Source organism: Mizuhopecten yessoensis, unplaced genomic scaffold (assembly GCF_002113885.1).
Source record: "Mizuhopecten yessoensis strain PY_sf001 unplaced genomic scaffold, ASM211388v2 scaffold10913, whole genome shotgun sequence".
Classification (NCBI taxonomy): Eukaryota; Metazoa; Mollusca; class Bivalvia; order Pectinida; family Pectinidae; genus Mizuhopecten; species Mizuhopecten yessoensis.
The window spans coordinates 492,601-505,807 of record NW_018408784.1 but is presented as its reverse complement, the minus strand read 5'-3'; positions in this window follow the sequence as shown (position 1 = coordinate 505,807).

The following is a 13,207-nucleotide window of genomic DNA, read 5'->3' as shown; positions in this document are numbered from 1 at the left end:
GATTTATTATAGAGACTCGTATGACTAACTAGTGGACGAAAATTATTTCCCGTGCGAGTATCATGGTTGTGGTAATTACGGTTACGCTGAGGTAGAATATCTAGAAGATATTGAGGAGCCAGACCATGAACCATTTTGTGGAAAAGAATAAGCTTGTGCTGTTTACGTCTTTCCTCGAGGGGAAGCCAACCTGTTTCAGTATACAGTTTAATTCTACTTGTGAGTCTAGTGCCGCCAGTGACTATGCGTGCTGCTTCTAATTGAAGATTTTCTAATAATTCAGATTGAGCTTTAGTAAGGCAGTCCCATAAGATATCGCCATAGTCTAATATAGGTCGAATAAGAGTGTAGTACATAGTTTGGAGACTATACCTGTCCAAAGAGAATTTAAATTTACGTAAGATATTTATTTTAGGTGAAATCTTAGATATCAAATAACTGATGTGTTCATTCCAATGACCATTTCCAGAGAGAAAAATACCTAAATGCTTGTGTGTAGCAACTTCAGAGATGTTAGTATTGTTCATATTTAAGGGAGGATGAAACGGTTTAATGGGTTTTCTACTAATGAGCAGGGTTTCTGTTTTGGATGGGTTAAAATTTACTAACCATCTTTGCGACCAGTTATGAAACTTATTAAGGTCACTATTAAGAATATCTGCGCTGACTCTAGGAATATCAACGGTAACGTCGGTTAAACTAACTATTTAAAACTAGAACAAAGTAATTGATGCAAGTGTTTCAGGCAGCATATAATTTGGACCAATCGATGCCCAGGCAAATGATTTTGTTGTTGTCGATTATTTTTTTAATGTCGGATTTCATTGTTGAACTGCCACGATCAAGGGGAATGCTGTTTACAATGCAAACTTTCAAAATTGTGCCGATTTTTTTAATTTAATTTTATTCTAGTTTTTTGCTATAGCTTCGGGTTTCATTTTTATCCAATTGTTTTTATTTAAGATAAATTCTCTTAATACAATACTATTGATCGATTCAAATGCAATACATTAATTACCAGGTCATTCAAAGCATTTACTAAAGACACAAATCGAAATGGGAATATTGAATCATAATGAATCTTTGTACAGTAATATGGTGGACATCGGCAGTGTGTATGAGATTATATCATCCTGTAAAAGACGTCCAAAAGGATGAACAACATATGCGGGATTTTGTTTGGAGATATCGACATTACAAAATTAAAAACATTGCAAAGGTCAAGAAATGTGTACTACGTAACGTAATCAGATAATATTCGCAAAAAAAGTATTGAATCATAAAGATTTCCATAAAATATATGAAACTTACAAGCAGCCACATGTTTAACACACTTACCGGGACACTCTTTACTTACTGATTGTCCGATAAAGCTCTTAGCCGACGAAGAATTACGTCATTGCATTCACTAAATATAGCAAGTGTAGCTCGGCCAATGGTCAACTAATGGGCCTTTCATATGTGACTGATTTTTTTATGGGAAAATTCCCGTATTTGTCTGAGGAGCCATTTTGGCAATTAACAGTTTACGTTGCTTTCGTTCACTGTCGCTCCAGTGCGACCAACTTTCAAGACATTTTTTTTTTTTTGCCATGAACACAGCATAATTGTAGGTTAAAGTTTCTTTTATAACGATCATGTGATGTATTGAGAAGCCTTTTAGCGAGGTTTAAATTCAGTTCCCCAGCCCAAATCGGGTTTTTTTTAATCTAGACTAAAGTTTCGTCCGTGATGCTCTCTTTAGATATGTTTGAAAAATATTTTCATATATTCTTCTTATATTAAGTTCATAATCAATGATGCATAAGCGTTTTGCCGTTTGCTGGGACCAAGAAAATTTTCAAAATAAATTAGTGTACAATCTTAGAAGCGTGATATTGATTTGTAAAAGAGTTCCATCGAAATCAGTCAAATGAAAATAAAATAAAAATAAACCATTCTCAAGTTAAAGATATCACGGTGGTACATCTTGGACATGCACAATATTATTTTCTACATTAATTAGCTCGAGCGCTCGCAGTTCGGTAAGACTGCATTAAAATAGGTACCCAGTTAACTTATTTTTATATCGATGGTATATTCGGTTTAAAGATTAAAACATCGATACGAGACGTATATTTAACTGGTTTTAAAATTCTCTCCACGGATTAATTTATCAGTTTGCAATGATATAAGTATCATTTCATTACTGTTACTTTTTTTTTTTTATTCAAAACATTATTTTATTTATCGTAACATTTATTAAACACATTCACACTGTAGCTATAATTGAAATTATATGGATAGATGTGAATATCTAAAGGCACAAAAAGAACATATACATATTTCATACAATAAGGTGAAAAAAGGAAACATAGTTGCTTTTATTTTATTTATTTGTCTTTTACAATTACTTGGATCTAGATGTGATTTATTTCACTTAAAAATAAAAGTTTAAAAAAAACACCAGAAAAGTAAAATTTTCAGAATTGCAATTGCCTTCCTTTAGAACTAAAAGAAATTATGAAATTCAATTGAAATAATGAGGTCAAAATTTGTCCCATCATTTCTGTTATTTATATTTGTGGAGTATAATCAGCATATCAGCATTGTTACAGGTGCATTCAATCAGATCGAAATTTAAGTGAAGGTAAAGTTGAACTAGAAACACCCGAATGTATCCCCGAAAATCCACAGAAATTCGGAAAGTCTGTACTGATGTCCCGCCTTCAGTCTCGAGACGTATTTATTCGTAGACATGATCGTTTTCCAAACTAACCTGTACATTGAATATGTAACACAATTCACAACCAGTCTTAGCGTCATTATAGTGAAAGAAAATATATATGTATATATATAAACAAACCATCCTTTAAATGTTTTCACCCAATTAAAAAAACTAATGAATTAGTATAGAAAAACCAATAAAACAACAACTGCATAGATCCGTTCTCGAACAGCACGTGCTGTAGACTTAGATAGCCGATAATCTAATTACGTGGTATTACATGTTCTAAATTTACCATACGCTTTGGCTAGTTCCGGAGGGAGTTCTAGTAAGTACTTTTCTAAACAAAGTTCGTACTTAAAGATTCTATAGTTAATTCATTTCGGGGAAGTATACATTTCATTTCAGACCAAAGAATCGAAATGGATTGTTACCTAACTAGGTAAACGAACAGTGACCAGGTAATACCAGGGACATTATATATACGTCCCTGGTAATACACAGCCCAATAGACAACTTAATTACTGCACGGTATCTTGGGACCCCATGATCTCGAAAAACGTGTCGCCCGATAAACAAGGGAGGAGAGTTTAGTCTCACCTAGCATACATTTCTAAAATACCTAGTCTCACCTTGCATACATTTCAATTTTCACACCTGATCACAATTTGGTTATAGTCTGTTTCAAAATGATGTAGATGGTATTGTAATACATATTAAAACTAAGAACTTATTACTACTTTAATCAGAGAAATATTACATTTTCTTTGTAAAGAATTATAATGACACGTGGTAGTAGATGAAATGTGAATATTAAAAAAAAATGGATACATTTATTTAACCTGAATATAATAACGATGTTACAGAAATGATAACAGTTACAGTACTAGCCGCCTACATGTTATTACAATCTTAAATTATTGTTGATTGAGTAAAGCCTCATTAACTAATCTTAATATCAAAGATTATTTAAAATTCTGTAATGCATTGTCTATAAATTTCAACTGATACAATAACAGTTGACTGAATGTTGTTTTTATATTTCCTTTATTTTATAGTTATGTCTGCAAAATTTCAATCTCAAGCTGATTTTGTGTGGACATACACTGTAGATAGGAAAAATAATTATAATTTTCACTTATCATAATATCACAAATGTCAATATTGTCAACATTTATTCAAAGCCAGGGCTATTGGCCCTTATATATGGTACATGATGTACAAAAAACGATGTATAGAGAATGTATAGAGATGATGTACATAATACACAATATAATCAACTAAGAGGTTCTGATAGTTTTAAAGATAAACTTCTTTAATATACATAGCTGTGTACTATTTTTGACACTTAACAACTGAATAGTCGGAAAACCGCACTCTTCGATTTTGAAATTTACTACAAATTAACAGAAGCAAAATTCATCTTTTATGTCTGTGGAGGTAGTCCCCGTACATTCCTTACAATGTCTTTGTTCTGAAGGAACATTTCTTTTTCTTCCAGTATCAATGAATGCAAAGAAGTATTTAATCTACTGAGACATACATGTATTCTTTACTTTACAGGAATATACTTCGTAAGATAAAATTGAAGAAAACAATTCGTACCATATACCGCCATAAAGTTTTGGTTAGTAGCACCGTAGGCCTGTGGTATAGACGGAATACTAATATTTTAATGAAACTTCTTTGAATATGTGTTTACTATTACACTGCATAAATAATGGAGTAATGTGTACAATATGATGTACAGCTAACGTGAAATGACCCTTCGTTGTCAATTTAAATGATTATTATATTAATGAAATACTAGTAACTCGGGCTGAACATATATATTTTTGAAACATTCATTGAAAACATGCTTACATGACCAATTTATTTAACAATGGTATAAGGATGTTACAACCTTGACCAGAGAAATAATAATAAAGCGTGCCGCTACTTCTTCGATACCGGAAGAAATGCGGCAAATGTCGCCACAAGTGGCGATCTTGGTTGGAGTTCCTGTGACGTGGAACAGAAAGTGGAGGTCTGTAGGCTCTGGTTAAGGATTAATGGAACCGCTCACGATATACTAGTCTATAAAATACATTAGTAGTCAAAAGGAAAACGGAGAAGTTGGGAATGTCGTGTAAACAAATTTAAGTTAAAAGTTGAAACCGGTCGGTATTCTCGTCCAGTTACACCTGTACAGGTCGACTTTAGCCGCTGCTTTATATCATTATGTATTGCTGGCGCCTATGTTTTAACTTTATATAATTATGTACAGTGCTAGTGATTTTACTTATTTTAAGGTGTGATAATGACTTTTAGTGTCTCATAAGCCAGATTTGGCTGGATGTCGATAACTGATCGATTTAAATTTTGAATACATGTAGCTTTTACTTTTTGTAAAATCTGCTGTAGTGTCAATCAGGGACAGTATATACGTCCCTGTTTCAATGTATATCGATATGTGACACTTAAATAAAACAAAATGTATTGTATTGTAATAATATGTAAAGTTAGGACATTTCATCTGATATTCCCTATTATTATGATGAAGACTATAATAGATGAGGTGGAAACAATTTTATAAATAAATAAAATTGTACACCAAAAATCAATCCTATGTATACGTACATATTCACATGACACTTTATAGTACAGACTATAGTTTACCTGTAATTAAATCCTATTGTTCTCAAACTGACACCAAATCTCACCTAGCATACATCCAACACCTTACCTGTATATAGGAAAATACCAAATGTATGCTACATGAGACGACACCGGGAGGAGCCGAGGGAGTTATCATTGCCGAAGCGCATCAGAAGACTCGCTCAACTCTCTGAGTTTGAGACGTTAAGGGGCCGGGGTAGAAGACCAGTACATAATAACAGGGACAGTATACGTCCCTGATAATAATAATGATAATATAATATATAATAATAATAACAAAATATTTTATTTAAGTGGAACACATATTTAACATAATACATCACTTACATAATAAAAATACACATATGCAAAATATGCCCAGCCATACTGACTTACGAGACACTACTTAAAATTTGTATATATTAAAACATAGAATCCATTAAAGATTCTCGATAAAAAGAACCATATATTATACTGTAGATAACATAAAAATTGAATGTATCTATGCTTCGGATCCGATGGTGGGAGAAGAGCGAGAGCGGTTGGGCCAATCCCTTCCGACAAGTCGCCCCTCCCCCACCATCGGGACCTCGATGATTGGCAATTACTAGCACATCAAATAATATAAAATACATAAATTAGATTTACTAAAATCATTAAAATGGAATTATAGTAAATGGTGAAAGTATCGTAATGTTGCCTACCAGAAGCAATAATATGAACCATATATTACGAGGTATATAGTCATAAAAAAATCTAAAAATGCATGTCAAGTTTTAAATACTACCATGTCTCCTTTTCATAAAAAGGAAAACTGATTCATTCATAAGAAAAATAAATTGTTCGTTATGGTCCATAGAAATAAATGATTGATCTAAATTACTTGCTCTTTCAAATAGAGGGACTCGAAGGTCGAAATATAGGTTACATTCACATAAAAGGTGGATTTCATTCTCAATTTTATTATCGCAGGAATTTCACAGCCTGTCATTTAATGGAGTGACTGGACGTGTATATCTACCCGTCTCCAAAGAAGCGGACTCAGCTGCCACTTCTTAACTTGGCTAATACACTGCGGTGTGGTCTCGGCATTAAAGTGGTGATGTAATGTTCCGGTTGTAAATCTTTTTTGAATAAACGGTATGTTCGTAATTTATTGCCGTTAATATTATCTTTATCACACCAAAGACTGGAGAACCACGTCTCTTCATCATTGATGAAAATTTTCTGTTTGATTTTTGACATAACGGATTTAGTTGAATTTAGAGCGTCATTAATAATATTGGCGATACCAAACTTACTTGCTAATTTTTTTAGCTTTTACATCCCATGATTTACCTTTCCTGGCGGACCATGAATATCCACCAATTTTAACTTACAACACAACCTAAAAACTTCAATTCGTTATTTGGATACACAAGACATCCAACCCATATCGATTTTTTTACCAAGATTGGAAGAATTTCTTCCAACACCTAGAAATAACTTCGTCGCTCTATTTTGTACATTATTTAAAATACGGTGTTCGGATTGCCCCCAAATGGTACTACAGTAAAATAATACTGGCTCCACCAGATTCATATAATTTATTAAAAACGGGAAACGACATACCACCCAGAGAAATGAACTTAGCTGTCAAGGCCCCCAATATATTTTTTTGCTCATTTTAGTTACATAATAACTTGAAGACAAATAACAAAACAACAAACATTTAAACAAACTTCAGAATTTTGAACATATTTCATAAACTTACACAGAAGACAGTCCCATTCTTCTCAATTCCTGTTTAATTAATAAGCAAGAGTCAAATAAGTTGAATATTGTCAGTAGATAAAATATATATTAAAGTATTTGTGTTTAGCATAGAATCGTATTGAATAAATTTGTTTAAGTAGTCGTATCTCAGTTGTGCATTATAGCTAAACCTGAAGACGACATGCTCCTCATCTTCTAGAACAAGACATTTTCACATACTCCTTGCTCTCTGGGGGTTTTCCTTAATCTTCATTTTGCTTAGTTTAAACAGTATTTTATTTAATATATGGCAGTGACAAAATAATACAAAAAGTCAACAAATAGGATTCGAAAACAAGCACATAAGTACTTATATCAATTTGTCTCCTTATTAATAAACCTGGCAGTAGGACGGCACTGTTACATATATTTTGATAGTATAACAGACAAAGAGAAGAAGAAGAAAACAGGGAGGTGAGGGTGGAAGGGGTGCATCAGGAAATGAAAGGAAGTGGTTATGAAGAGAATAACGAGAAGAACTGCATTACATGATTGAATCTGGTTGGAATGTGATTCATGAAAAGGTAGCCCTAATGAGCTCTATATAAGGATGCATTAAATACATTGGAAATCTCTCAATTGCCTTACGTTGATTCCAATCAAAAAGGATACTGATATCTTGTAAAATGCAAGTCTAATTATCATACTGACGTGTCACAAGTGTTGTCGAACAACATAGGTTTCAAAGTTAATGTACATTGTTTAAACAAACGCAATAATTACATAAATTGTTGGACACAGTCAAAAGGATTTAAGTTATATTGATCTGGCATATCAGGATTTCCATTTCCATTTCCATTTCCTTTTGCTTGACCAAGGTTATGCTCACACAATTTGAATTTTGTATATAATATTTTATTAGTAATTAATAGTTATTTTTCTATTCTAGAGAATATTTTTCTGTGCTTTATATAAGAATAATTGATCTCTATTCGTCATAGATTGTAGTTTCATTAAAAATACAAGTTTTAATTCCCCGTTTCAAATCTTTTATTGTAGATGGGGTTCGGAACATTCATTAAGTTATGCAACCCATTTGTCTTCATCACATCTTTAATGTAAAGCTATAACATGATTGTACACTCGTCTAATGTTGTATTGAGTGTAAATGCTTCTGTAACCGGTGGGTTAATACTGTTATTTAGTAAATTTCTGCTTTATTCCGTCTTTGCGTATTGCAGAGTTATCTTCTCTTGGGAGCAGGTATTGATTGTTACGTCATTGGTCTGTGTTAGAAAATTACGTCTTCTTCTCAAAAAATGATGACGTTACTCTAACAAACAAGTGACGTAACAATCAATACCTGCTCCCAAGAGAAGATAACTCTGCAATACGCAAAGACGGAATAGATATGTGTATTCTCTGATGTAATTCACTTCTAACCATGCTATCATACACATATATCTAGTGGCTGTCATATCATAATGGCCACTGATAGTATCTCGAATAGGTGTGACAGTGAAAATACTTCGTGTGGAAGATTATTAGTGAAGATTATTATCTATACACTATATTTACAAACATTTTCTGTAAGTGTAACTTATGCTTCCAAATTGATGTCGAGAATATCTCAAGTGTAAGAAAATTAACGATTACATGAAAAATAATATTTTAAACTTTAAATAGCAACATTTTCACTTCAACATGTTTTGGTTTTGGAAATTAGGTGTAGACGCCATCCTACAAACACCTCTTCCGAATAAACCTGTACATTGAGGCTATATGATCATGATTTATAACAAGAGGCCCATGGGCCTTAACGGTCACCTGAGTCCTATAGTATTTATTTTTGTTGTTGAAATATGTACCAATTTGATTAAAAAATAGTTAAGTATAATGTTAACTTAACTTTGTCAGGACCATGAGCTGATCATTCCTAGACCGATTTTCAATGAGATCGGCCTATTAGAACTTGTTTTTAAGTCTGAAATAGGTATTTACATAAAAGCGGCCATGGCAGCCAAATTGTATTTCTGATTGACCCGAAAAATAACAAAACATTGTCAGGACCATGAGGCGATCATTCCTACAAAGTTTCAGTTCAATCAGCCAAGTAGAACTTTTCTTTAAGTTTAAAATAGTTTTTCAAAATGCCCGCCACGGCGGCCATATTGGATTGCCGATTGACCTGAAAAAGAACACTTTGTCAGGACCATGATTCGATCATTCCTATCAAAGTTTCAGTTCAATCGGCCTAGCAGAACTTGACTTTAAGTTTGAAATAGTTTTTCAAAATGCCGGCCACGGCGGCCATATTGGATTTCCGATTGACCTGAAAAATAACAACACATTGTCAGGACCATGAGTCGATCATTCCTACCAACTTTCAGTTTAATCTGCCCAGCAGAACTTGACTTTAAGTTTGAAATAGTTTTTCAAAATGGCGGCCGTGGCGGCCATATTGGATTTCTGATTGACCTGAAAAATAACAACAGTTTGTCAGGACCATGAGTAGATCATTTCTACCAACTTTCAGTTCAATCGGCACAGCAGAACTTGACTTTAAGTTTGAAATGTAAAATGTTAACGGACGACGACGGACGAAAACGGATAGCAATAGGTCACTTGAGCTAAAGCTCATGTGACCTTAAAATGGTGTACATATTTGTTGCCGCAAGACATAATGGTACGAACCGAAAACAAACGTCATTTGACATCAAACCTTCGTGTTTAATGTGACGGATTTTTTAAACCCAACCCCACCCTGCCATTAAGTTGTGGAAATTTAATAATATATGTAAAAGATATCGAATGTTCAGCCAATGTTTGATGCTGTGTGGCCTAAAATCGTTTAGAATCAACCCATCATGAGTAAACATGCTATCAGTGTCCATTTCTATGTCACTACCGTAGAAATGTCACTCCCATTGATTCATTTATGAAATGACACAGAATAGGTGTCAATTTCAATTTTCCAAAAATTGTTACGGGCATGGGACAGTCTAGCAGAGATACATATTGGACAGACCCTGAAACAAATAATCTGTTGAAAAACGCATGTTTACTTCACAAAAGAATAAGTATATAACAGCATTAGACTTTACACGGTATTTCGGCAAGCCTTCATATGGCAGATACATATCATAAACTGGGCTTAAGTCGAACAAATTCCTCATAATTGTAAACGGAGAGTTTAATTCAGATTATGACAACATAATTACAACGTTGAAATAAAGCAACGGTATCAAATTTATCTTTCAAAAGTTTAAAAAACCAAAAAAACTGAAAACTTCTGGCAAAATGTTCCCATCAAACGAAATGTAATAGAAGCTTTAGACTAATCTCAACAGCCTAATTTGTATTACTAATTATAAATAAACTGTATACGTTTAAAGTACATTACTCTAACTCTCTTACGTCCTCCTCAGTTTATTTCAAGTTTTCGAATTTCGGTTTAACAATACTTTTTACAATGGTCGTCGGTTTCTTCCTTCAAGCAGACGAACTTGCAAACAATTGCGCAGGCGTGTTTCAGTTTTGTGGGCGGCCTTTAAGCACGTGGGTCGTGCTTTGATTGGTTGTCAATGTGAATATGAAATTTTGATTGGCAGAACCTGCATTAACGTATCTGATTATACTTTATTTAATTGAACGACCGGTTTTGAAAAGTAAATTATACGAGGTAAGAATAATTTTTATTAGAACGTAAAGTGTCTGTGGAACATACACGCATGACACAGAAATATATTTTTAAAGAATTGTTAGAAAGACATTTATCTTGTTTTTACTTATTTCTAGCAAGGCCTGTTCAATGTAAAGTAAGGTAGAAAAGTTGTTACAAACTTTTACCTGTTGAAAATCCCGACATTTGTTGATCGTGATGGACAGAGAACTATAAATATAACTCTGCTGAAATTAGCTGCCAATCGTACTGTCATACACATATTAAGTGTCGTTTAATGATAACAAATCGTGGAAGAGGACTGGGGAAATATACTTCATTTGGGAAATTACTGGCGGATTTTTTTATTTTTTTTTTTATATATATTTACAAAACCAAGAAGTGTTTCTAAATGCTTCCTTCGTCACGTTGATAAAGTACCCAAAGTTATGGATCCTTACACAACTATATGTAACAGTACTTTAAATTCAAACTGTAGCTTTCTACTGCATCATTGATACATCAATTTTGTTTGGGAGTATAGATTTAAACACATAACTCTTCTTTCGAATAACTGTTACCATATTTGATCATTATTTAGAGAAATTGACAGAATAGCCACGTCTCAGTATTGTGTTGGTCTCGCGCGCCATAAAGGGTCTAGACCGAACAATTCAGTCAATAAAAAAACATATGATATGAAACTAATGATGACATTATAACATCAAAACGGATTGTAACACAAACTGAAGAATAATTTGTGACAGTACTAATAATAGTTAATGCACTAGCCAATATATGTCTACTGCATTGTTACACTTACCTTCGTTCTCCTCCATTTGTTTTAGTTTTGAATTTCAGTTTAACAAAACTGTTTTTTCTTCTTCTTCTTCTTCTTATATTGCGGGACAGAGGAGGCCGGGTATCAATATTAGTACTCGTGTGTATAATGATCAAAGTAGGTATGACGGAGTTTAATTAATGCTTTTTGGACTTATTTTGATACATGAATTGAGCAAAGCAGTTTTAGTTGCGTTTCACACACTTTCTCCCTCATTGGAAATGTGGAATGAGGGAGATCTCCTTCATTGGAGGTTACAGAGGCTGACACCTTTTGGTAGAGAGAAACAGAAATTTAGAATATCTTTTTCAGTTTTAGTCTGAAACCACAATACAAGTGATGATCTTATTAACCGTATGAGCGAAGCAAAGTTTTTGGGTGTAATTCTCAACGCTGAGCAGAGCGGATTTTTCTGAGGTTCCTAATTTTTTTTCCCCATTCAATATAATAATGCTTAGAAACCTGAATCATCGCACAGGGACCTGAAAATTTGTTACAGCTATATTTGGACCTAAAAATGACACCTCTAATATTCATGTATTCGAGAACTCGTATATATGATCATTGGGGGTGTCATTTTTACCAAAAGTCGATCAAAACCACTTACACATGTAAAATTACTCTGAACACCTTAGTTTAGGTCCAAATATAGCTGCAACAAATTCTCAGGTCCCTGTGGTTAATCGTTATAAACAAGAACTTTCCTTGGTGATATAAGAATTTACATTTGTGATTTTATAAAGGTTATAAGATTTCCACAAGGATAATTTTGATCCAGTTACACAATCTGTTTACGTAAAGGTGCCTTTAGGTGTATGCTAGTCCACTACTTCCGCATCTTAGTTTTTATTTACAGTATACAAATCTGGCGTTTACACGCGTTTCGTTATTAAGGTGTTTTTTTTGTAATGGTAATAATTCATTTCATTTAAATATTACCGAAGCAAGTACCTGATATTTATGTTTCATTTATTTTATTCTTGCAGTCTCCATATCAAACAATTTTGTTTGAAGCGAAAACAAAAGGCCTTTGAGGCCTGGTCAATCTCTTATTTTTAGTTACATGTCTTTTCACAAACTTCCTATCACAATTCAGCAAGTTATTTTCCAACATATCATGACTTAAGGTGTTTTAATTCTTCAGAAGAAGTTGGTTGAGCGATTTAAAAAAACTTGAACCTCGTAACCTTTAATACAGGTGAAGGAAATTTCCATTCGCAAACTTTGACACCTCATACATGCAAGATAATCCTTTATATGTTCTGCAGAACAGAAGTCCTTTGTACATTTTGATAAATTAGAGTTATTGGAGCATTAAAATAAAAAAAATTGCTGACACTTTTGAACTTGAACGCAAGTCAGGTTTTGAATTTCATATACTTGGTCACCACGAATATAGGTTAAAGTCATTTATGTTCATAAATATTGTAGCATGTCATGTCAGTAAGCTACTAAAGGACCCCAATCCCCTCTCAGGGTCCATCATGGATTGCCCCAAATAAGCAAGTTAATAGACATACCATGCAAGGTCTAAAATGGAGCTTTTGATATATTTTATTTGGTTGATTTTATTTTTACATTCATAAACATTTAACAAAGATTGCTTTAAATAAAATAAATACACCTT